The sequence below is a fragment of the Opisthocomus hoazin genome, chromosome 2 (genome assembly GCF_030867145.1).
Source record: "Opisthocomus hoazin isolate bOpiHoa1 chromosome 2, bOpiHoa1.hap1, whole genome shotgun sequence".
Classification (NCBI taxonomy): Eukaryota; Metazoa; Chordata; class Aves; order Opisthocomiformes; family Opisthocomidae; genus Opisthocomus; species Opisthocomus hoazin.
In genome coordinates this window covers 96,929,852-96,954,645 of record NC_134415.1, presented here as the reverse complement: position 1 = coordinate 96,954,645, position 24,794 = coordinate 96,929,852, and positions in this window count along the sequence as shown.

Genomic DNA, 24,794 nt, shown 5'->3' with positions numbered 1-24,794 from the left:
GGATGTCGTGTGAGACATTGTCAAATGCTTTGCTCAAGTCCAGGTAGTTGATATTGGTTGATCAGCTGCCTTCTCCATGGTGGATAACTTGTGGCCATTTTTCTGGTGGTAAATCAAGGTGTTTTGTATGTGTCTTTATCATATTCACCCATCCTGAGTAACCATGTCATCAAAAGATTGAGCTGCTACTTGCTACCCCAATGCTATCACAATGCCATTTGAAGGAATTGCATTCCAAGCCATATGAAATTTTATATTGTTTTTTTGCTTGTTTCCAAAGATTTCCATGCCTGATATGAGTGTATAGCAGTGAAGGTATCTTGTTTCACTTTTCTGGAGGAAGAAAGAAGCCCTATACTTCTTACTGATATTCTTACTTTAACTGAATAGTATTAAACACAGATGCATGTCAATCTCAATATCTTTTCAGGTAGGCACTGTATTTTTGTCACTAACTTATGGCAGCTACTTAGGATAGAGGTAATTGGAGCTAGTTAACCATATTTTTAAATGCATATTTCACTGCAAAATCATGCATACTGGAAAACATGCTGTAGTCAGACCAGGAATACTGTATTACACAAAAATAAATGTATATGAGCATTTGTCTAGGCATGGTTTCTATCTAGTATTGTAATCTCAGGGAAGGCAGAACAACTATAAAAAAAGCTTTGTCATAAACAAACATATATAACGTAAAAAAATCTCTACCTGTAGCTCCTTAATGGACCAAATCTTCCTGTATCACAAGTATTGGCTGTTTCAGATGACTTGCTCTATATAGTCTTTGTACTTTTTGTAAGCCAAATAGCCTTAATGAAAGTAATTGTTCTTTTTAGGTCAACATTAAAGTCTTCTCCTACTCTTAGGTTTTTGATTCTGTAAATCATCCTTATACCCATCCTTTGAAGCATTTTTTTTTCTATAATAGCTTAGCAATCATTATCTTTCAAATAAAATCTTGACAGTACTGAAAGCCTTCTCTTACAATGGGGTCTAGGAATACACCGTACTGGTTCTCCAGGGCTATTTTTTGTAGGGCCTTGTTCCTAACAATGGTGCCAGGAATAATAGTCCTCATTTCCACCTGAAACCAGACCACATTTTTAATCAGATTCACAGTACACAACATACCTCTTGACTTAGCTCCATTGCACTGTCAAAATGCTCTGAGTGCATCTGCAACCACTAATTCTTTCCCCACTTGGTGTTCAATTTGCAGATCATATATTTGTAGCTGAAAAAACAAGATCTATTCTTAGTGGCAGCATATGGTTTGCCAGGCCCCTTTTGGCACTGTCAACAAGTGGTTTATGGTCAGTGTCAGCTAATAGTCACCTCCCATAAATAAAAACATGAAATATTTTTCACCCATGGACTGAGACCAAAGCCACATTCTTTATTTGAGTTTATTGAAAGCTTGGCTTTTGTTCATTCCTATGATGATTATTCTACTGGGGTTTTTAAGTTTTGACCACACCATTGTAAAGGATTGTGCAATGCTTTTCTTAGAGCCATCAGTGAACAAATTTGTTTTGCATTTAACATCATAGCAACTCATGACTGAAATCTCATTGACTGCTTTAATCTCTTCCTTTTTTTAAGGGCCAGAATAGAGTTTTTTGTTTTTATTGGGAAACCAATTTACTACAGCCTCCTGGTTCATTAAGCACAGAAGACATCACTGTATTTACCAATTCTCTAAATATTCCTTTTCTTTCCAGATAATAGAAAATGCTCCATTGTACTGTGACTATTTAGATTCTTGGAGTTGACATCTAAGAAAGGTCCTTTTCCTGCACTGAATTGCATGTGCCTGGATTTTTGTTGGTTCTCCTCATTGCTGTATGGTTCCGAAGCATGAGCCTCCTTCCCTATCCTCTTGCCCCAGACTTAACAGGTTTGGTGAGACTGCTGGGATTTTTCCAGTGTAGTACATAGTACGTAGAACAGAGGTGTGAACTTCTTTTTCCTCTGAAGATAACCTTGGCATGTGTTTGACGCAGGTGGTTCCCCTGACATCTCCAGTGAATGCATCTGCTGGATGAAACCAAGAGTGATTTATGATGTGGTCTTTTGCCTTAGTACTATTACACGGAACATTTTTTCCATACCCTGTAAAATGGAGTGTAAACTCCTTACATGGAAAAGAAATTGAAAAAGTTAATGAAAAGGCATCATTACCATACCCTTCCTTTTGCTTTTTCACACATACACGTACACAAAGTTGAGATCAGAGAACCAATTAGAAAATCTGCTGCAAAGGCATGGTGAAGGGGGCAGTTGCTCAGCGGGCTGCAGAGTTGCAGGAGTAAAGCAGCCCCCGGCCAGAGGACATGGGCAGTGAAGCCAAGAAGCCACAGCCCATGGCTGGCCGGTGAGTAAGCTCAGTGGAAAGCAGAATGAGCCATTCCTGGGGAAGGGCAGTGATACCCAGCAGCGAAAGGCCCCACGAGCAAGAGTGTCCTGCACAGGGAAGGCCAGATCCCAAGGGGACCATGTGTGGGGGATGCGCATCAGGCTGGGCTGCCACTCGTCAGGGGCTTCCCTGGCTCACGGGTTCTTGCCCCAAGGCACACGAGGGACACCAATACTGAGCTCTGTGATACTTCCCTGATTATAAGCATTGGCTTGTGGCAGTCTGCTTCTGTGCATAAGGTTGTTGCTGGGTTTTTTCCCCCAGAGCAAACATCTTGGATTTTGGCATCACTTTGGGTTCTGCTCCTCTGACTGTGTTACGAGTAGTATAACCCATTAGCTCTCAGGCTGACTGTCCATTTGTCGTCTGCTGCATCTTCATCCTGTGAGGCTTGTTTGAGCCAGCAATATGGTGGTGTTTGTTGTTCCTTCTGTGCTTACACACTACAGAAGTGTGCGTCCAAGGTTTTGTGTTGTATCTTTTCCCACATGCTTGGTATTGGCAGTGCTGTTTGGCAAAAGGACACACAGATTTTTGTGTTATTTCTTTGTGGACTTTTGTTTAGAGCTCTCGTATACTTTTCTGTCCTGGGTCACTCTTTTTGCATGTCTTGCTGGGCTTAGGTGTCCACTCCTAATGCACATCATTCTGGACAGGGAGGCTCCTTTTCTTGAGAAAATCGAATGGCTTTGTCCAAAGGTTAATTTTGGGAATTCCACAACAGTCTTGAGGTGTTTTGTCTTGAACAAATCTAAAGCCAGGACACATCTAAATCCAAATTTACTGTTTAATACGTGATTTGGTTTGTGCCACATACTTTTCAAACTGCAGCCTTCAGCTGTCAGCCTTTGTTCAATCTTCTTCAATTCTTCTTATTTCTTAGTGCATTGAACCGGTCTCTCCTAAGTTTCACCTTCATGTGGAGACAAAGACAAGACAAGAAACAGAGAGGACAAACTCAAGGTGAAATTATGCAAAATCAATAGCTAACACTATTGTTTGTGTATCAAAATGTATGAAATGAACACGGTACTACGACACTGCACTGACTGTAATAATATTTAGCTTTCCTGATTTTTTCAGTTACTGTTGCTCAGACTTTCCTAAAATTATCACTTTCAGAAAGTTCAGAACATGAGTAATTTCAGCCCCCAGATTCTGACATCTATGAAGAAACATATGTATAAAGAGAGGGCTGATTTTTAGTAGAAATTGCTTTAGTCTCTTAGCTGTTTAAGCATTGACAGGAAATTGCTGCCTCTTTGTACTGTCCCTTAAAAAATATATTTCAATAAACTTCCTTGTCTAACACAGCAAAATGGAAATAAAATTAAATTCTGAGCTACCAAATGATGTTGTTGAAAGAACACATTCCCAGTGTGTGAACAGGAAAACAACGTATTTGTTGCCTGCTTTCTCTTCCAATTCTGACCTGAATGACCGACACCCCTGTCTTAGCATCTTAGCAGAGAACGTGAACTAGGTCCTACTTCTGAAGCACAGTCATAGAATTTCCATCACTTAGCACCACATTTCGCCTCTCCGTAAATCTTTTATTGATGGAGGGCTAAGCATACTGACTTGAAATATGGAGTTGTAGGATGGTTTGGGTTGGAAGGGACATTTAAAGATCATTGAGTCCAGCCCCCCCTTCTATGGGCAGGGACATCTTTCACTAGATCAGGTTGCTCAAGACCCCATCCAATGTGACCTTGAACAAGTCCAATGATGGGGCATTGACAACTTCTCTGGGCAAACTATATGCTTCAGTTCTTACCCTAAAGACATCCATATTTTATTTTTACTGGTGCTTTTTCATTCCCTCAGTAAAACAACTCTTCCTCTTCAGGCTGGGAGTGTATCTTCAGAGGAGCACTCACTTGTAGGTTGGTTTTTCCATGCTGACTCGCAAACTCTGTTTCCACACAGCACCCCTCCACTGTGACCAAAATCCTCCTCCGACTTTTGCAGAAAAACAGGCATCGAACAACATGAGAAGCAGGAGGTATTCTACCTCTCCACATCACTGATTAAAGGAGAAAAACCTTCCTACCATGAGCCTAACCACTAGATAAGAACTTTCCAGCCTGACACCCTTTACCACTGTAGATTACACGGTCTGCACACACCATCCCAGCAGCTTCCTCGGCAGTGAAGCTCAGCAATTGCAGCACCCACTGATGTCCCCTGCGGTCCCTCATGCCAGAGCCCTCCCTGGCAGGTGCCAGATGGGGCTGTTGCCACACCATGGGGCTGCTGCAAGGGCCAGGGCTGTGCCGTTGGCAGCACCATCTGGGAGCCCTGGGCACAGATGGCTCCCGGACTCCATGTCCTACACGCTGGTACAGCTGCCTGCGCTGAATCTGCCCATAGCTAGAGAAGGTTTGATTTTCTCTGCATATCTCCCTTGGAAATTAACTGTTTCTGTTTCACACATCAGCCACTCTTCTCAACTACAGGTACAAAGTTAGTGGCTGATCATGCACTGCCACGGCCTCCTTTCAGTGTATTATTGTTTGAACATCTACCTGTTTAAAAAAAACCCTGCTTGCTCTAGTTGCAGCTTTGGGCAGCATCTTGGTACAATGCACTTTTGAGGTTCTATTGACTATTTTGTCTGTTTTCGTCTCCTGTGGAATGGTTGTGCTCCTTTACAACAGGCACGGCTTTCTCTGGAAACATCTGAAATTACGGCCATACAAATTCCTGCAAAGACCAGAGGGTCAGACATTCTTCCCTCCCAGTGTTTCTGAGTGCTGGTAAAGCGCAATGCTCTCGCATGCATTGGAGCTGGGCCAGCTGACACCACTTGTAAATCTGGCACTTTGCATTTAGACAAAACTACTGTTTCACGCAGAATCTATTTTTCTCCTCTAAGGAAGAAGTCCAAGGACTGCAATCACAAAGGAGATTATAAAGAAGTCTGCAACTTAGAGCCTCAAAACAGCTATTCTGCAGCCATTTTATCCTGGATGAGAGATGGCAGATTCCTGAAAGCCCTCTGCCCCAAAGTGCCGAAGAGCTAACGCGTTTGGCTAGATGACCTCCAAACGTCCCTTCTAACCCAAAGCATTCTATGATTCTGTGCTCTCCTTAAACCCACCCCACTAGACCTCTGCATGAGGTGCACCTTGGATGAGCAAGCTTGCTTGGGAAATAGTTGACTGATTGGTCTCCACAAAAAATGCAGCAAGGAAAGATAACGGATGCAGACCCCTTAGCTGCCATCACCTTCACTTGTTCAGCACTTTTGTAATCACCCCAGCACTGGACATCTGCGAGAGAAATTTGACTCGCATCTGAGGCCACCACAGTCAACTGCACAGGACAGGGTGGCAATATTCATGTTTCCTCTGGATCTTGTTCCCCTTGCCTGGAAGAAGTCAATATGCATTATTTCAGAGAAAGGACGAGGATGAAATCCTTGATCCTGGTGAACTAGGGCATCTCACCAGAATAAGGGTTATAAGTCTGACAGGTTTGATGACTATTAAGTATGCAGAAGTAAAACTACAGCAGTATTTAGGCGCCTCCTCAGGTAGGTAAGTATATTGATCACTAGCCTATAAAATAATTTTCATTGTCCCACTGAAAGTGGGAACTTAGCTATGATGCCTGGGTACTGTTCTCAGATTCAGGCATAAGTTTGCATTGTCTTTTAGTAACTATGAAAGGTCTCTTCTTTCCCCCCCCCCCACCACTGTTGCTGGAGTTTTGTACATAAATGAAGATGAACCTCAAATGATGGAGAGCTAGAAATTAACCGCAGCACGATTTTAAACAAGTGAGATCTCTTGTATGGACCTATGATATTTTTAAACTGCCTTTTTCACGAGTCCTGTAGCTCATCAAGAATTCTTTTTCCCAGAATTTAAATCCATTTTTCTTTGTTTACATTGAAAATATTCTACATTCCCCATGTACAGAAAGCTACGCTGATTATAAAGCCTTGCAGTTGCAGCTTTTTCTTTTCTGTCACTTCTAGCAGTTAGTCTTATTTATGACTTTAATATAAATTTCCTCCCTAGTGTATTTGTCATGGTGATCTTGTCGAAACTTTTAAGTTGTAAAAGTTCTTTATCTCCAAAGGCATTATTCTGTATCAGAGTTTTGTCTTTTCTCACCCCTAAAAATGAAACGTCAAGTTTTCTTGGTACTGTGTGTTAATTCTGTCCATCTTTACAATTCTTTTCAGTAACTGTGATCCCTCTCAGATTTTACACATGTGCTTTACTTTGAACTTGTGATGAACTCAAAGAGACTGCAGTTTGTCTGAGAGACTGGTGGGATGGACAAGAAAGGTTTTGTACCCCTCATTTCTTAGACTTTGGGCTGGAGACAGCGAATAACACCTAAATATAAGTAACTAATGTAATTTATCAGATGGCTCAGATGGCTTAGATGGCTCAAATGTCCTCGGGCATTTCAAGTCCATGGCCGTTGAAATGGTACTAAATGTCTGTGTTCAGGTAACTGATTCCCACCCCAAAGAAGTGGGATTAAGACACCTGAAGTTAGGTAGCTAAATATAGGTGTTTACATGCGAGCTAGGTGCCAAGCTTGCATTATAGTCAACGGGGCTCGATTGGCAGCTGGAGGCACATTATCTGACTCTGCATGTCACTCCACATTTATTTTTAACTTTCATAAAGAGTATGCAATGCAGCTCATATGTCACACTGGGGTGACGAGAAATCACTCCTCAGCCAGAGGTGTGCCATAGGCATTGCACAGCTGCCCTCTTTTCAGACAAAATGGATTTTCGCAGACATGCACGTGCTTGGTGACGGATGGGCTGTGAAATTAGCCAGAGACATACAAAAGCTTTGCACCCACAGCCCACCGTGCAAGGTCCCATGGCAGAATATGACCCTCACAGGTTCCGCGTCCTGCTTGGTCCTGGCCAGCACAGGTTGCTACACCGATCCTGCAGCTCAGCAGCAGCACCGACCCTGGGAAGCAGAGCTGGGGGACCACCAGCTCCCCAGACACGGCAGCATGCACCAGGGGTGCGGTGATGATGACGGCAGGAGTGCGAGGGCAGTGCTAGCAGGTAATACCTTGCTGCCACACATGTTAGACAGTGCCGGTGTGCAGAAGACATGGCTGTACCCTTGGCATGACTACAGGGTTCATGTGGGGCTGCCGAGAGCTGAGTAGGGGACACGTGCCTGATGCAGGAGGAGGAAATATTGTGGGGCATGTGCAGACCCACTGCAAGCACATTTTGCCCTTCAGGCTGCCGAGCGAGAGCAGAGTGGGGACTAACCAACATGCACAGATTGACTCAAGTGCCCGAATTTGATCTGCAACATGTACTCCCATGAGAGTATGCATATCCTCAAGCAACACTTGGAGAGCACAGGTGGACCATGAAGCATACGTTCTTCTCCCATAAAGCTAAAATTTCTCTAAGTCCTTAGTCAAAAAAACCCAGACTCACTGCACAAATGTTCTTTCAATTTAGTATTGTGATCAAAAATCCTGTCCTGCTATTACTTTCTGGGTAACAAATCTTGCTAGCTAGTGCAGTGAGGTTGTAGGACTGGGATACCTAGACCCCCCAAGGTATGTGTGCTAACTGGTCAAAACATATAGAAGATTAAAATTTTAAATAACTTTTTTCACCGGAACTTGAATTTTGGCACAATTTAAAAAAAATGGTAGAGGATGGGAGGGCTCGGTGAAGCTCACACTAATCTTTAATTTACCATATCTGTTCTATAACTAAATAATTATAACAGTGTTGGCATAACATCTGGACTTCTTCGTTATGCATTCTCTCTTAAAATGGGAAATAGATAGGGTCAGAACCATATTAAATACTTGGAGTCCCTAAAATATGTCCACATTTTAGATGTTACAAGCCAAAACCTTTATCTGACTAGACATAGCTCAGATATGTGTTTTACTGATATAATTATGACTAAGACTGTGAAGATAATTTCTCAACAACAGATTTTCATTCCCAAAGAACTAAAAAATTTCTCCTATTTCCATAGCAAATGCCTTAAGGACAGTGAACAGACTAAATAATTTCTAACAAACAGCTTCATTATTTTCCAGGGGAATCTTGAAAAATGCTTTTAAAAATCATCCACATCTATTCAATATGCAACAAGTTACATGAATGTCAAGTTATCACCACATTAGCAATGGAAACATATTTTTTCAGTACAAATTTATGCAGCAGAACCAGCTCTGAAAAGTATTTGCCTTGTCTTTTCTGCAATGTGGATTTATTTTCTGGAAAGCTGTGGATGGCCTCCTAACATTGAAGCTCAGCTAACACAATTATTTGCAAAGAGTCAGACTTTGACTTTTTTTTCCTTAAAGCAGGGCTTGTAGCAATAGGACAAGGGATAAAGGTTTTAAATGAAAAGAGCATAGATTTAGACTGGATATAAAGTAGAAATATTTTGCAACGGGGGTGATGAAACACTGGAACAGGTTGCTCAGAGAAGTTGTGGATGCCCCATCCCTGGAAACATTCGAGGTCAGGTAGGCTGGGGTTCTGAGCAACCTGATTTAACTGAAGATGTCCCTGCTCATTGCAGGGGGGTTGGACTAGATGACCTTTAAAGGTCTCTTCCAACCCAAACTATTCTATGATTCTGTGATGTGGTTATGAAGAGTAAGGCAGCAGAAAGGAGAGTTACAACCAAAGACATAAGAGAAACAGTAACATTCTGTTAAAAAACTTCTGAAGTAGGTTTCTCCCCAAAATTATAAGAACAAAATCAGACTGTTTTTAGACTCTTCTTTAATAAGCAGTTTGGGCAGTCCACTATTACTGGTCAGACATATCAGGTTCTTAAATAGCTGATGTTTGGGGACAGGTGAAATTTATTTACATTGTGGGACCGGCTTCAGGTCAGCTTCTGTCTGTACTCTTGAGGGTACCAAATGGTGTCTTTCAGAGTATATTTTCTGAGTTACCCTACAGGTACAAGGAGGAACAACAAAACTTGATATCAAAGAGAAATTCTAAAGGTTTATTGTACCTGCTGATCTGGATCCGATACAAGTACTACGTGTTGAGTGATAACCCAGAATTTACCTTCTGAAGAGGCTGCAGAAATAAATATCATAAACCTATTCCTCATCCTAGGAGGAATGATTACCTACTTTAGGTTTTTTAGTGGCAGCAAAACTTCTAAACACTGAGTTTTCCCTTTCTAAATGTTAGGGTGAAACTGCCCACTGGTTAATCTGCATTTCCACTCTATGAAAAGACCTATGGTATCACCTAGGTCAGGAGAAACACTCTAAACACTCTAAGTTTAATGCATTACTAAGCTACAGACTTTCTCCTGGGAAAAGAAATACATGCATCTGTTTCTATCAATTTAATTTGTGGCAAGTTTCTTAATGGAAAACAAGCAAGTAATTGTGGTGAACCAGCTGTAGCTTGAGACTTTTTTTTTAATCAGCAGCAGAGTATTTTTGTGAAAACACTTGAATACAAATCTTTGAAGGCTGTGATCTCCTCTGTGGCTTCTAAATGATTTGTCATATCATTCTCGGGTTTTTTTTAACAGCACTCAATTATGTTTTAAAAGGTTTCTATTAACTGCCTTTTTTGACCTACACTCAAACCATTTCCACCAAAACATTTTTAAAGTCTGATAACTTCCCCTCACACAGAAGAGGGGAACCCTCTGCTACTGCTATAGAAAATTGCTATAGGTCTTATAGTAGTAATATCCAGAGGACACTTTGAAGACCCACAAACAGAATTTCCTTAGGTAAATAGTTTTCCTTCAGAGCAGGAATTAAAGGTTTATTTTGAAACCACTTAGATCATGTCATTACTTTCAATAGAAAACCTGTAATGATATATTTATGTAAGCAAAAACCATAAAATATTCCCAGCACTAGCTTACTTCTAGATGCCCTCAAAGAACAGGGGGTGGGGAGAGGGGGAGAAAAAAAGGGAAAAAAACGTCATCTATATCATACTGTACGCAGTAAATATTGCAAAGTTCAATTCCTCAATCTATTGTAGCTACCCTACTCCAAAGCTGTGTGTCATGGATCTTGCAGTGTTTGCCACTTTTGCTGATGCAGGCACCTTTTTAGTAGCTGACATTTTTGCTGCCGTGAGAGCTGGAGGGAATCTCTGGCAAGCACTAGACATAATTTCTTTAGAGAAGGGACGCATCCCACTGAAAAAAACGTATCAAGCTATCCCTTACAGTGATTCTCATTTTGCTGCTTTCAGTAAAATTTTAGTTCTCCTTCATAAGAAGTCACCAGCATATGATTTAGGTAATCATACACTTTAAATATTTTAGCATGAAATATCTTTGCACCAGAATATTGTACTCTTTTGTCAAGCTGGATGAAATCCCACCTCTTGGAATAGAAGGATATTTTGCTGCTCATTTCATGAGAATGAGGAATTCTCATATTGAGCATTTCTTTATCCTAAAAATATTGAAACAGTCCATGACTTGCTCATCATAAATGAAGACTACCACAATGTAGTCTTTAATTACTGAAGCTGTACCTTCTTGATGGAAAAAACTAGAAAATTGTCATAGCACAAATAAACCCTAACAAGTCGAGGTTTGAAGATCAGGGGAAAGCAGTAAAATGCATTGTGTGAATAAGCTGCTGAAAAATGACATCTGATATTTTCTGAGTATCCATTAAAAAAAAAAAAAGTTTAAATATGAATTGTAGATTGGAGTAATGCACTCCAGATACCTGGTTTGTCAAAAAGCAAAATAGGAATCTAGCATGCAGTTTTTTTCCATAAGAGGTGATAATGCTGGGGTCCTGTTCCTGTAGCAAGGGCAAGAGGATGCCCAAGACATGCGCACAGGCTCCTACCTGGAAGAAGGAGCTACACCCAACTGATGGTGGCCTCTCAACAGAAAGAGACTAATAAAAGAGTTGGATGGGGATGTGAGGAGGTGAGGGGACCCTCTTCTGCTTGGTCTGCCGGTTAGGAGTCTCTGCATCCCAATTCAGGGCTAGCCTGGCAGCTGGAGCTAACTCAAGCGAAGCACAAAAAGCTTGGAGGAAAAGTCAGCTTCAACCTGGCTGCTATTTCAGGAGAAAACAGTGCCTTGGTCTGCTAGCCAGCTCACCAGGCTGACGTGCAAGTGGGCAGAGTGAGTCTACAGGGGCTGCCTGTTAGCAAGCCTTGCTAACAATTCTAAACAAAAGACTTGTGACGCAAAATAGGGAGCTAAAGAAATCAGAAGAATAACAACACCACAAATACTGTGTGTTGGAGACTCTGCACTTCAAGTAAGAAATTAAAAAATCCAAATTTTCCAAAAATTCACTCCCTAGGAAGGAAACAAACTGCACAGTCAGCTTTATTCCATGTCATACGATTCCTCTGGCAGCCCCTGAAAGTCACCTGCCACAGAAGCAAGATTGTGGATTACGTGGCATTGCCTCATCATGTGTGTTTTTCAGGGTCTGACATTTGATTATACTCTTCATCTTTTTCAAATAAAAAGGTTGTACGTATTTTTAACAAGGGTACTAATGTGTATGTGTGCCCACATTATATATATAAAATAAAGTGTACATACACTAAATTATAAAATGTAATGTATATAATAAATCTACAATATATATAAGAAAGACATTACATAATTCCAGGAAACTGTCAAAACTAGCCTCTGAATCACTGCTGATTGTTGTTCAATGATTTAAAACGGTGACATTCCAAACAGACATATTTGTAATGTGTTTTGCAGAGAGATGCTGCCCCCAGGCAAGGCACCTGTGCCACGCCACTGTTATCAGGCAGGTGGCTGATTCCCTCGTGTACACAGTAACAGGCACACAAACCTCCAAGCAGAAGCTGGAGAGGGGCAGCCTTCCCCAGATCATTGCTGCATGGAGGCTGCGTTATGTCGGCAAGGTGGCAGCAGGCCATGCACAGACATACGCATTCAATCTGTTATGTCCCTCACCTCTTTCCAATTGTGCATCTGCTTGCACTTGTTTATAAAACTGTTGCCATTCTCTGCAAAAAGATCTGAGAGGCTCACAATGCTTCCCAGCACACCCTAACCAGCGACACCTCCAGAAAGAGCAGAGACAGTCACAGAATCACAGAATCATGGAATGGTTTATGTTGGACGGGACCTTATAGATCATCTAGTTCCAACCCCCCTGCCATGGGCAGGGACACCTTCCACTAGACCAGGCTGCCCAAAGTCCCATCCAACCTGGCCTTGAACACTGCCAGGGAGGGGGCAGCCACAACTTCTCTGGGCAACCTGTGCCAGTGTCTCACCACCCTCAGTGTAAAGAATTTCTTCCGTATATCTAATCTAAACCTACCCTCTTTCAGTTTAAAGCCATTACGCCTTGTCCTATCACTACATGCCCTTATAAAAAGTCCCTCTCCAGTTCTCTTGTAGGCCCCCTTCAAGCACTGGAAGGCTGCTATAAGGTCTCCCCAGAGCCTTCTCTTCTCCAGCCTGAACAAGCCCAACTCTCTCAGCCTTTCCTCATAGGAGAGGTGTTTCAGCTTTCTGATCATTTCTGTGGCCCGCCTCTGGACCCGCTGCAACAGCTCCATGTCTTTCCTATGCTGAGGGCTCTAGGGCTGGACAGGACTCCAGGTGAGGTCTCACCAGAGCAGAATCACCTCTCTTGACCTGCTGGCCACGCTGCTTCTGATGCATCCCAGCATATGGTTGACCTTCTGGTCCGTGAATGAACACTGATGGTTCATGTTGAGCTTCTCATCAACCATGACCCCCAAGTCCTTCTTGACAGGGCTGCTTTCAATCCATTCTCTTCCCAGCCTGTACTTGTGTTTCAGATTGCCCTGACCCATGTGCATGACCTTGCACTTGGCCTTCACAGAATCACAGAATCACAGAATAGTAGGGATTGGAAGGGACCTCTGTGGGTCATCTAGTCCAACCCCCCTGCCGAAGCAGGGTCACCTACAGTAGGCTTCACAGGATCTTGTCCAGGCGGGTCTTGAATATCTCCAGAGAAGGAGACTCCACAACCTCCCTGGGCAGCCTGTTCCAGTGCTCCGTCACCCTCAGAGGGAAGAAGTTCTTCCTCATGTTCAGATGGCCTTGTAGAACTGCATGAGGTTTGCATGGGCCCACCTCTCAAGCCTGTCCAGGTCCCTCTGGATGGCATAAGTCCATGTGGACAGAAGAGTTTAGGGAACTACCTTTGCCCTCAGAGCTATTTCACCAAAGGCCTGACCGAGGACACGCTGCCAACAAATTACCTCTCCTGTAATCTTTATCCCTAGGGCTGGTTGTCAGCACACTGGCAGCAGGCAAAGGACACTGTTCCCAGCCGGCGATGACACAGAGGCTCTGTCATATGACACAACGCCTTTTTGTTTTCCCTCTGTGCTTCTGCAGAAGGAAAGGGAAAACACGGCTGCCGACTCCTGGTGCACAGCCAGGTCCCAAGCCAGGTCCTCCCCCACCTCCAGCATGATGTGCCTGGCAGTCTGGATATAACATGAACAAGTCCAGCCCATTGCGTTTCCCCTGGCACGATCAAAGCAGTAAGCATGTCCACGTATTCAGCCACTCTTGGTCACCGGGCTTCTCTGCAATGAGATGCCTTCTTTCTAGAGATGGAAACAGGAGAAAAGGAGAGGAAGGGAGGAGCATGGGCTTCTGTAAAAGCCCCTCCTTTCTTCTGTGCTTGGAAATAAAAGATATCTATGGTTTCCACCGACTCAGAGGTGGTGCAGGCAGGAAGCCCTGCCCACAGCCTCTCGTCCTCTGTGGTGGGCAGTGGTGTTTTTCTGCTGAGGGATGGAAGGGAGTGGCAGCCAGCAAGTTGGTGTCTTTGGAGAAAGACACAGATATTTAGGAAGTAGAAGTGGCATCACAGTGGATAAACACATCTTTCACTAATTTTTAAATATTTTCAGGGTTCAGTAGTTGTTTAGTGCAGAAAAGCTGTGGAGAACGGGTGCCAGATTTGGCATCAGCAGGGATTTGGATGGGAATCACTGACAGAAAGTTACACTGCTTTTTAAAATAAATTTGGTGTCAGACCCGACAAAGTTTACCATCTCTGCTGCAGAAAAAAGATCCCTGGAAGTATCAGAAAATATTGGAAATGCAGATTTTATATGCAGGAAGATTAACAGGGAAGCCTAAGAAACAAATTACGGTGTTGCCCTCATCTTCACTTGTTATTCCACATCTTAGATTTTCATGTAAGAAATTAGACAGGGAGTTTTCAGTTTGGCCTGCCTTGGAGATGATATCAGAACATTTTTAATGGAGTACTCTTTTTCTTGTAGTTTAGTCTTGCTTGTATCTCACACCTAGGTGAGAGTGAACATTTTCTTTGATTCAATACTCATGAAAGACCACTCATGATGTGGAAGAATCTATGCTGATATTTCTTCTGTGCCCTTTAAAACCTGCTCACTTAGTAACAATTAAAAGCATAAAAAACACTGGAATTGGCAAAGAAAAGGTTTAAATGTCTTTCCTGCTTTTTATTGACCTTTCAATAGGTGACTAGTTTGATTTTTTTCCAGAAACATCTGTTTTAGAGTTGAACCCCTTTTTTAGTGTGTGTAACTGTATGGGATGAACTAGGTTTCAATTCAAATAACATTTTTACTGTCTGAAGAAATGATATTAATATCCGCCTCTCCTTCTTATTACCAGGAGCTTCCAGAAGTTGTCTTTTGAGCACTGGTGTAATTTTTTCATTTTGTTTGTCACTGATAAGAGAAATAATATGTGGAAAAAAACCTACATAGTAAGACTAATCGTTAAGATAGGTTTTGATTCAGTGAGAACCCTATAATTATAATAGCCTAATATGCTGTCTAATGTCAGTTACATCAATGAGGTGTCATGTGTTCAATAAGATATTTCATGGCATAGGAAAATAGGCTTTATTCTGTTGTTTATTTTCAAAATTGGACAACTAAGTTCTACAGCTGATTGTCATGTCCTTCATATTTCCAAATCAAATTTGAAAATCGAGTATGATAACAGACCTAATAGGATAAAGCAGATTAGTTACTTAATATAGAGCATGACCAAGTTTGCCAATTAGTTGTGTTTCTAATTCACTGTACAGGAAAGTGTCTATTACCAGGGAGTTGTTTTTAACTCTAACTGGAAAGTAGTTTTCATGAAGGATAATTGCCTGCTCGAGGAAATGCACTGAAGTCCTTCAGTCATTAAAATCCATGTCCTTCAAATATTCAGGCAATTCTCATAGTTCCATCAAACTCAGTAAAATAAGCTACATGTGTTAGTATAAATAGACTGCAAAATGCCAGTAAAATCAACTGAAAAAAAAAAGTATAGTAAAGCATCTAATCTCAGAGGCAGAATTTTTTTCTTATTAAAAGATTTATTTAAAAATTGAGACTCACACTTGTTTGCTACCCACCAGAGCTGAAGAATGTCAAGAGAATTTATCTTTTGTACTTGGAAAATCAGTGACTGATGGATAATATAAATCACTGTTTGAGAACTAAATTCTGAAGCAGATGCTATTATACACTCTACGCCAGTTAACTGCTGCTGTATCTTATTATTACCTAAGAGTCTCATTTTTTTTATTTTAACAAAAACAAGACTTGCTATTATTTTTATTACAGTTGATAATCAAACCACTAGCAGAACTTGTTTTCATTAAAATAGTGTAGCTCTCTTTAAATGCTTTGTGAAGTCTTGTCGTTTTTACTGAAATTCCATTTATGTGAGGAAAAACCAGGATGAAAGGCTCTGGCAATGTCAAAATAGCTCATTTTGACATCTTTAAATGAAAGTCTTATACTTTCCTTTCTGAAATGGCTTTTTACTTTGATTTTTGTGTTTCATACAGACATATGTGAGATGTGTAAAAAATCTAAATTGGAAAGAATTGATCCATCTGAAACTAGAGATTTCTCATTTTGCGGAATACTTTAGTATTGAAGTTTTCTTGAACTGGGATAAAAATGTCTCGAGAAAACTCAAAGTTCTGGAAGCATTTTCATTCTCCATATAGTTTTAGCTTTGCTTTGAGTTATGGAACAGACATGTTACCAGAGCTACAAGTAAAATGGCCTATAATAACTCTCTACACTGATGTCTACTCTGGAACTGTGAACAATCATGAAAGCTTTAAGAGAAGTAGCTATCCAAGCACTTTTGGGGTGTCAATTGGATATTCAGAGACAAGCACTTCTCTGGTGATTCCATTTTGTAAATTTTTGAAGAGTAGAGCTGAGAGAGAGGAACCACATCCTCTGAGCATTTTCTTCAAATAGCCAGCATCCACCCTTGTATGGTGGAGGCGTTCTTTTGGAGAAAAGGAAAATTAACCCTTTGAAACCTGAGAAAGGTGCAAGCCTTGATTTGCCTTTCAAGATTTCCTGCAAACCATGCAGTGGTCCTTAACTGGGGCAAAATGAGGCTTAGCTGTCTCAGACTGGTTTTCCGTGGTTCTCCCCCAAGTTTTGCTTCAGACAGCAAAGAAATAGAAGCAGAAATAAGTGAAATTTAGTGATGTCATTCTATAAGTGGAGGCAAAATAGACAAATTCCTTAAGCTTTGGGATGGAAACATTATCTATTTCAGAGGTGGCATAGCAGATTCATCAGGGACCAGACTTCCCAAAGAGCCTCAGGTCTGCTGGCTCCTTGATCACAGTAATGGCAGGCTGTGGTCCAAGCTGCCATCAAGCCTGGTCCTGTTTTGCAGCTGGCTTCAGCTGAATATGTGGGTCTGGTACTTCCCAGACAAGGTCTGATGCCAGCCAGGAGGAAAGGAGATGAAAAGCTGCCGGCTCAGCTGTTGGCATGACCTGCTACCTCGCCTCTCCCACACAACACTGAAGAAAAAGTAGACAGAGTAGGTGACAGAGCAGCTCCAAGAACAGTTTTAAATACCAATGCGATTGCCTACAGTGTGGTTTGGGAATGCAGTCGGTTTCCCCATCCTGAACCTTTTCAGGGATGCTTCTGTGGAAGCACTTCTGAGTCAGCACAGTCCAGCACAGACCATGGCCAACCATATGAGTCAAACAGGGTGTAGATGTTCTGCTCAATGTTGTGGTTTCACCCTGCCGGACCTCCTCCTACAGCAAGCAATGAATAGTCCTATGTACAGCGCCTAAAAATGAGAAGCAGACTTGCATTTTTCCCAGCTGTTAAAAAGTTGACAGCCCATGCTGTCCCTCTTGCTGCAGCAGCTGCTCACATTCACAGAGAGTAGGTAAGGGGAGGGAATGATTTGCTAAGGCAGGACAACCGGCAGGGCTTTTGAAGGTGATGAGTGACAGACAATGCTACCACTGGGACATCTCTCACAGGAACGAGAACAGCTCAGGCAACTCTGCCTGCCCAAATGATGCTCCTGATCAGGGGAAGCAGAAGTTACTGATGTGCTGAGCACGTCAGCACCCACTGAGCCATAGTAGTGCAAGCGCCTCTGCGCTTCTGTCTTCAGAGAGTAAGCAGATACTCAGGACTTGTTGAAAATCCCTAAAGACTGGGACGTGGGATAAATCCAGGCTTGCACGGTGCTGGTTTGTAATGCAAGTCTTCCCAGTTCTGTCCCCAGAATATTTTATCCTCAGGCTGAGTATCAGCTTACCAGTGGGAAAAACAGAATGTTTTAAAATGTGTTATGTAAAACCAAATATATAAAGAAATTGAGATAATCACTGTGTTTTCCTTGGTTTCTGTTTGTTATGAAGTATATGGCCAATTTCTTTCTTTTCACTATTTTTCCCGATAATCTAGCTAAGTAAACACAGTTCTGACAGTATTTATAATGTAATAATACATGCACAAAAGCTCTTGCATCAATAATTTAAGCAAGCATTATAAAACACAATAAAAAACCTACAGAGTAAGTGAAGTGAAACGTCTGTCTTTTTCCTTTTTTTGGGGGGGGGGGGGGAGACAGTGGAATTCATACCATTTGGGTGGTGCAGTTAAATTCCAGTTTAGAAGAAGTTTATAGTACTGTAGTGATGACTACCAGGAGAACCAATTAAAAACTTTTATATGACTTGCTGTTTATAGTTGTCCGGCTATATTATAATAATAGCACTCAGGTATTAGAAAGATTTCCCACATGTTGCTGTAAATATAGTTGAATTTTGATTTTTGGTAAACTTTCTCTAATATCAAGCCTTACCGAAGCAAATGTGGGCAGAGGCTACAAACTGTGTGCATATGCAACTCATTCCATATTTGGCTTTGATTTTTAATACTATGCAGTCCTACCAGAGCGATACAAACAAACTGCAGTACAGGTGATTATACGAACTACATTTAGAGCTAGATCTCCAGAGATAAAAAGCTGGAGAAATATCCCATTGGATTCACAAGTTTGTGCTCAGAAAACTTTAAATTCACCCATCTCTCATAAATGTAACTACCAACTTAGCAGAGAATACCAAGTCACTGGGAAAAATAAACATGAAACAAGATATTTTAAGATGTAGGTACTACTTACTTTATGTTACACTATACATGAACTGTGGTTTGAGGTTTGGAACAAAAGCAAAGGCTCAACAATATCTTCGTAATAGTAATAACCTTGTATCCCACTACCCTGCCAAGGAACTGTGGCCAGAAATGAGTCCCCAGGTCCGTATTCTCAGCTGGCTGAAAGGTCAGAGGTGCTGCACAGCCAATATTTCCTACTGACTTGTTAGAAGTTAGTGTTCTCTTGTTGTTCATTGGAATGTAGATTTAATATATAACTTAGGGCAGCCAAAGCAGAAGGAAGTTTCTGAGCATCTGAGGCTCAGTAATGTAACAGGGCCAGCTGCTCACCAAAACCCAAGAGCCCAAACCTGAGCCAGAGGCACCTTCTACTGCGTCCCTTGACACGCTGCATAATGTACATGGGGATTTTACCTTGCCTCCCCAAAACAGTGCAGCTGGGAAATCCCCCTGCCTCTTACGGCTCCGGCCACATGCCTTTAGCTGTCTTGTCAGGTGAGTGATGGGAAAAGGGACAAACAGAGCAAAGCGGTGGAGGAACCTCGGTTTGTTCACATATCAATTAGCTGCTTGCAGGCTTTCAAAGATTATATTAAACTAGTCAATAAGTAGATAAATTACTGCAGTGGAGAGGTGAAGGGAACATCAGCATCCACCTGAGGAGAGAGGAATACCACTCCAGTGAGCACACACTCAGAAGACTGCACTTCAGGCCGTAATATTTCACAATAAAACAGCGGCATAACTTGGTTTCAGTATGGGTTTAATCCACTCCTTGTTATCTTGCTATGTCCACTTGTATGCTTCAATTCAGGGTTGGTTTTTTTTTTTTAGAAGTGGTGCTTGAGTGCTTCATGATTAATATTTTTAAGACATTTTAAAATTATCTGCAGGGTAATTGAGTCAGATTTTGATTAGTTGTGTGTAATAACCGATGTTTGTTAGTACTGTACAGCAATATAACAACATGCTACAAAATGTTCCATTAGCAATGCATACTTGTTAGAAGAATAAAAACATTTAATTGATTTACCCTGTGGTAATAAATTTTTTACCCTTAGTCATGCATGAAAATAGATGTATTTTACATAATGACAAATGTACAAAACATCTCACTGACTAAGCAACATCCTCTTGTGTCAGAGTTATCCTGACTGTGAGCACAGTCCTCTCCATCTGTGGCAGATGACTGAAGAGATCAGCAGACTTTTGTTTTTGATTATGAAGGAAGGGCAGACATATTTAACCACATATTTAAAATATCATAAGGATGAAAGCAGCAACCTTCCAAAAATTGAGGGGGATATTATTTTAACACCATCTGAAGTAACAAACTATTACTCCAATTTTACAGTTGGGAAACTGAGGCATGGACATACCATGCAGCTTCCCTAAATCTGCCCGGGGAGACTGCTGGCTGTGCTGGTAAAAGAACATCAAGCTCCTGGCAAATTAATGGATTTGCTGTAGTAGCCTCCATACAAGACGCATCCAAGAGAAATAAGCAGCAGTTAAATTAGAAAACAATCTTCCTTCCAATGCTTTCTCATGAGATCTCCCCTTTTTCTAAATCAAGAATTAATTCTTCCTCTTACCTCATTCCATAAAATTACTTCAATCTGAATGTTGAGATCCGAATACAACTCTGGCCAAGATCCGAGTTGCTTTTATGTCCTGTCACTCAGCTAGCATACGAAAGGGGATGTGTGCATTTTGGGGGTCTTTCCTGCAATTCATTATACAGCCTTTATAACTCCCAACTGAGCAATTAACTGGAGAACTTAAAATAAAGTGTTTTCAATAAAGCTGAAACAAAAATCCCAAAGACTCCATTCTTCTGCATGCTGAATAACTAGCTCAGACAAATGCTTTTCTGATAAAAAACTACAGAAGGTTTACAGCAGAAAGAATTACTTAATATCAGCATAAACCTTTTGTTTGTTTAATAAAACCTTGTAAAACCTATATCTGAAGTTGTTCTTAAAAATACTGTAGAGAAAATCTTTTCTCAGGCAGATACCTCTATTTATCCTGCCATAAACTTGATGCTCTCATGTCATAGTAAAATTGATTAGCCTAATCCCATTCTGTGTGCCTCTAAGAAGGAACACAATGACTAAAGTGAGTACCAAATCACAACTTTGCTTGCCTGAAGTTGTCTGGAACAAAACAGGCAGAAAGCTGATTGTGCTGAATGGCAATATGGTAGATGCTGATCTCCTTTGGTAACACACTTACTGAAAAACGGGGAATGTGAGAGGACAATTCTAGTTAAGCTCCCTGCCAGATATTTACTGAAGATGTGATCTTTGCCTTTCCATCTCCTTAGAAAGAGTTTGTGCCCTCTGAACAGAGAGAGGTTAAGGGTAGGAAGCGGAAGCTTTAGGTGTCTTCTTTCTTCTGCAGAAGGATGATTTAGTATTTAATAATTGGCATGAATTTCTCTATGTAACTATAAAAAACAATTGCTATTCAATACCATAATATCACTTGGAAATGGAGTAGTAGAACTTTTCGAGATGTAAAGCAAGCAGAAAATAAATTTAAAGGTATTACAGTGTGGTAGAGCCGCCACTTGTAGCAACCACAGAAGTAACGAGAGCTACTGGAGAGAGTCCAGCGGAGGGCTACAAGGATGATGAGGGGACTGGAACATCTCCCCTACGAGGAGAGGCTGAGGGAGCTGGGCTTGTTCAGCCTGAAGAAGAGAAGGCTGCGAGGGGACCTAATATATGCTTATAAATATCTCAAGGGTGGGTGTCAGGAGGATGGGGCCAAGCTCTTTTCAGTGGTGCCCAGTGACAGGACAAGGGGCAATGGGCACAAACTGAAGCACAGGAAGTTCCGTCTGAACATGAGGAAGAACTTCTTCCCTCTGAGGGTGACGGAGCACTGGAACAGGCTGCCCAGGGAGGTTGTGGAGTCTCCTTCTCTGGAGATATTCAAGACCCGCCTGGACAAGGTCCTGTGCAGCCTGCTGTAGGTGACCCTGCTTAGGCAGGGGGGTTGGACTAGATGACCCGCAGAGGTCCCTTCCAATCCCTACTATTCTGTGATTCTGTGATTCTGTGATTCTGTAATATTTATTTTATGTTCAGAAAGAATATTAGAAGTCTTATTAAGCATTTTATTTTGTTAGAGCTCTGTAAGAAGTCACTGAAATAATTGCACTAGAAGTCACAGAAGCCATGATCCTCAGGGAAGCGAAGTGTTCCAGACCCGTGGAATTGCTCGACCTTTGTACTGTTACTCCCAAAGCAGATGCATGCTCCTGGTGATTGGGGTGAGCAATACAGGTAACCACAGTTATAATCAAAAATGAAATTCAAAATCTAGGAGGAGCGTATTTCCTATATGCTACTGATGTAAGTGCATAAGGTAAGGCTTCATCTAAAATAACAATAAATAGATGAGGATAGTCCTCTCTATACTATTTCGGCTGCAGAAAGAGGACTGCATGTAAATATTAACTTCATAATTTAAAATAGTTTGTTTACCTGCAGTTATATGTATTTCGAGAAGCTGCAGATTTTATTTTAAGTAACTGCAAGCATCTGATCTAGTGCAATAGTCTGACAGCTGATAAGCATAGCATGGAAAATGTGTAGGATTTTGTGTTTCCACAGCCTAACACCAGCCAGGCTTCCTCTACTCTGCTGCATGTGTATCAGCCTCTTTCACTGGAGCACGCATTTTAATGAAAAAAACATTGCAGTTATCAGTTTAAGAAGACTTAAATCCAGGAACAGAACCTGGCTTCAAAAAAGCAAATCTCTGGGAATGTTTTCCGATGGGAAGCAATTAGAACAGTACAGAAAAGTTAGGTGTAATGGAATGCGACAGGAGGCAAACAGAGGAGCGCAGCCATGGAAACCACGGCACCGGCAAGGTCTCCTCCGATGGAAGGTGCAGAACCTCAGCGGGATGCGCAGAACTGCCCAGCCTGCACCTCCTGCCTGTCCCTGCTTCCCACTTGCTTCCTCTCCTGTCTCGAGGTCAGTCATCACCATCAGTGGGCAGGTGAAGAGGAACTGTCAATCAATGCGTCTCTCTGGGCTCCAGAGATGGGCTTCTGAAGCTCTTGTCAATGAAGATAAACATGCTCTTCCCCACACAGAAAACGTATTATTTCCTAGTTGCCCAAAGCCCCAGATCACAAGATCTATCATCTCTTTTAAGAAATTTGAGTTCCGCTTGAAATCATTGACCAGCCAGCACATGACCGCACCACATTGCCACAGTTTTAAACAGTGGATAAACAGCTTTGGAAAATAAACAGAAAATCTGTCAGACAATATATGCAAATGAGCCAAATATATAAAAATATATGTATCTTCGTAATTTATAAACAGGTACGAGCAAATAAATAGAACGCACAAAGCACCATACTCCATTACTCTTGCCTTATCCTCTCTTTAACTAGAGGAACCACATGCTATACAAAAACCTTAAATAACCAAAAATGATGAGAAGTATTCCTTACTGATGTCCTTCCACCGAAGGCAGCATGGACACAATGGGGAACAGAGTCTGGCTCAGCATCTTAAAGACCCTTGTTTAGAGGAGTACTGATGACACAAACCCTACTCAACAATTGTTCCTGCAAACCCTAATCCTCTTACTATGTAATCACTTGCAATAGTCATTAAAAAAAGGAGATTTATTTAACTTTGGCTATTTTAAAACACTTCGATTTAATACAAAACAATGTTACAGAAACATATAAAATACTTCATAAAGGAAAAAGAGACAAACACAGACAACATTTCCCGTGGCTGCCTGTATAAACTCAGCATGTTCATACGATTAACATTTTGGAAATTCAAATAAAGAGGGACCACGCTATTTGAAATTTGATTGTTTCCACGCACTTTTACATGGATACTTCTGTACATATCTGCTCGCTTCAGGGAACAGCTCAAGACTGGCAAACGTTTGTAAATCATTGTGTAAGCAGTCACAGAAGGATTTAGCCATCACAGCATCAAATCCAGGTTGACCAAATTTAACAAAAAGATGTGGAGGTTTATTTTTACCATGATGTTTTTACCGTCCTATACTCACAAGTCCCATCACAGCCGTGATGGTGAAGGGACTGCATGGATAGGGGAGAAATATCTCTGATTTGTTGTTTAAGTAGGGGATGGGTGGGGATTTTGCGGGGGGGCATGGGTTGTTTTTTTTTCCCTGATTACATACAGTTTCCTTTGAAATTCCTTTGAGGAATTACTTAACACTTATTAAAAGTGCCACACCGTGTGCAGGGGATTGGGGGGGGGGGGGGGGGGGAGGAAGGCCATGTCCTGCCTCCGATGCCGCTGCCCCGCACCCGCTGGTGCGTTCCGGGTGGGGGGGGGGAATCCCCGCACCCCACCCCGCGCGGGCCGCCACTGCCACCTGGTGAGGGCAGCGAGCTACTGACGGTCCCGGTCCCCGGGGGACCGCCGGCCGCCGGGCCATGCGGAGGATGCAGGCGAGGATGCTGTCAGCCCAACACGTCTCCACCAGCAGCACCACAGCCCTGAGGAGGGGGTGAAAGAAAGATTAATTTAGGGCCGCCGGTTTGCTTTCCATCCTCCCCCCTCCCCGGTCGGTCTACCAGCTCCAGCCTCCTAAACCCGTTAGTAGGTCTGAAGTGAGATGAAATGATGTTTGGTGGCCTCGTGATCGCGGGCCATTTCCACAAGGTGCGTTTTGCTGTAAAGACTTCCCTTTTGTAAAAGATGTTGTCTGAATTTGGCGGTGTGCTTCAGGTAGAGAACGCACCAGTTCAGTGGGCAGCAAATAATTATGCAAGAGGGGGTAATGTTACACGGTGGAAATTATTACTCCTAACTGACGCTGTGCATGAAGCCAAAATGCCTTTAATAGGGCTCCTCAGCCAAAGGCAATGTACGAAAGAGATTGTCATGTACTTTATTAAAGAAAGAAAAC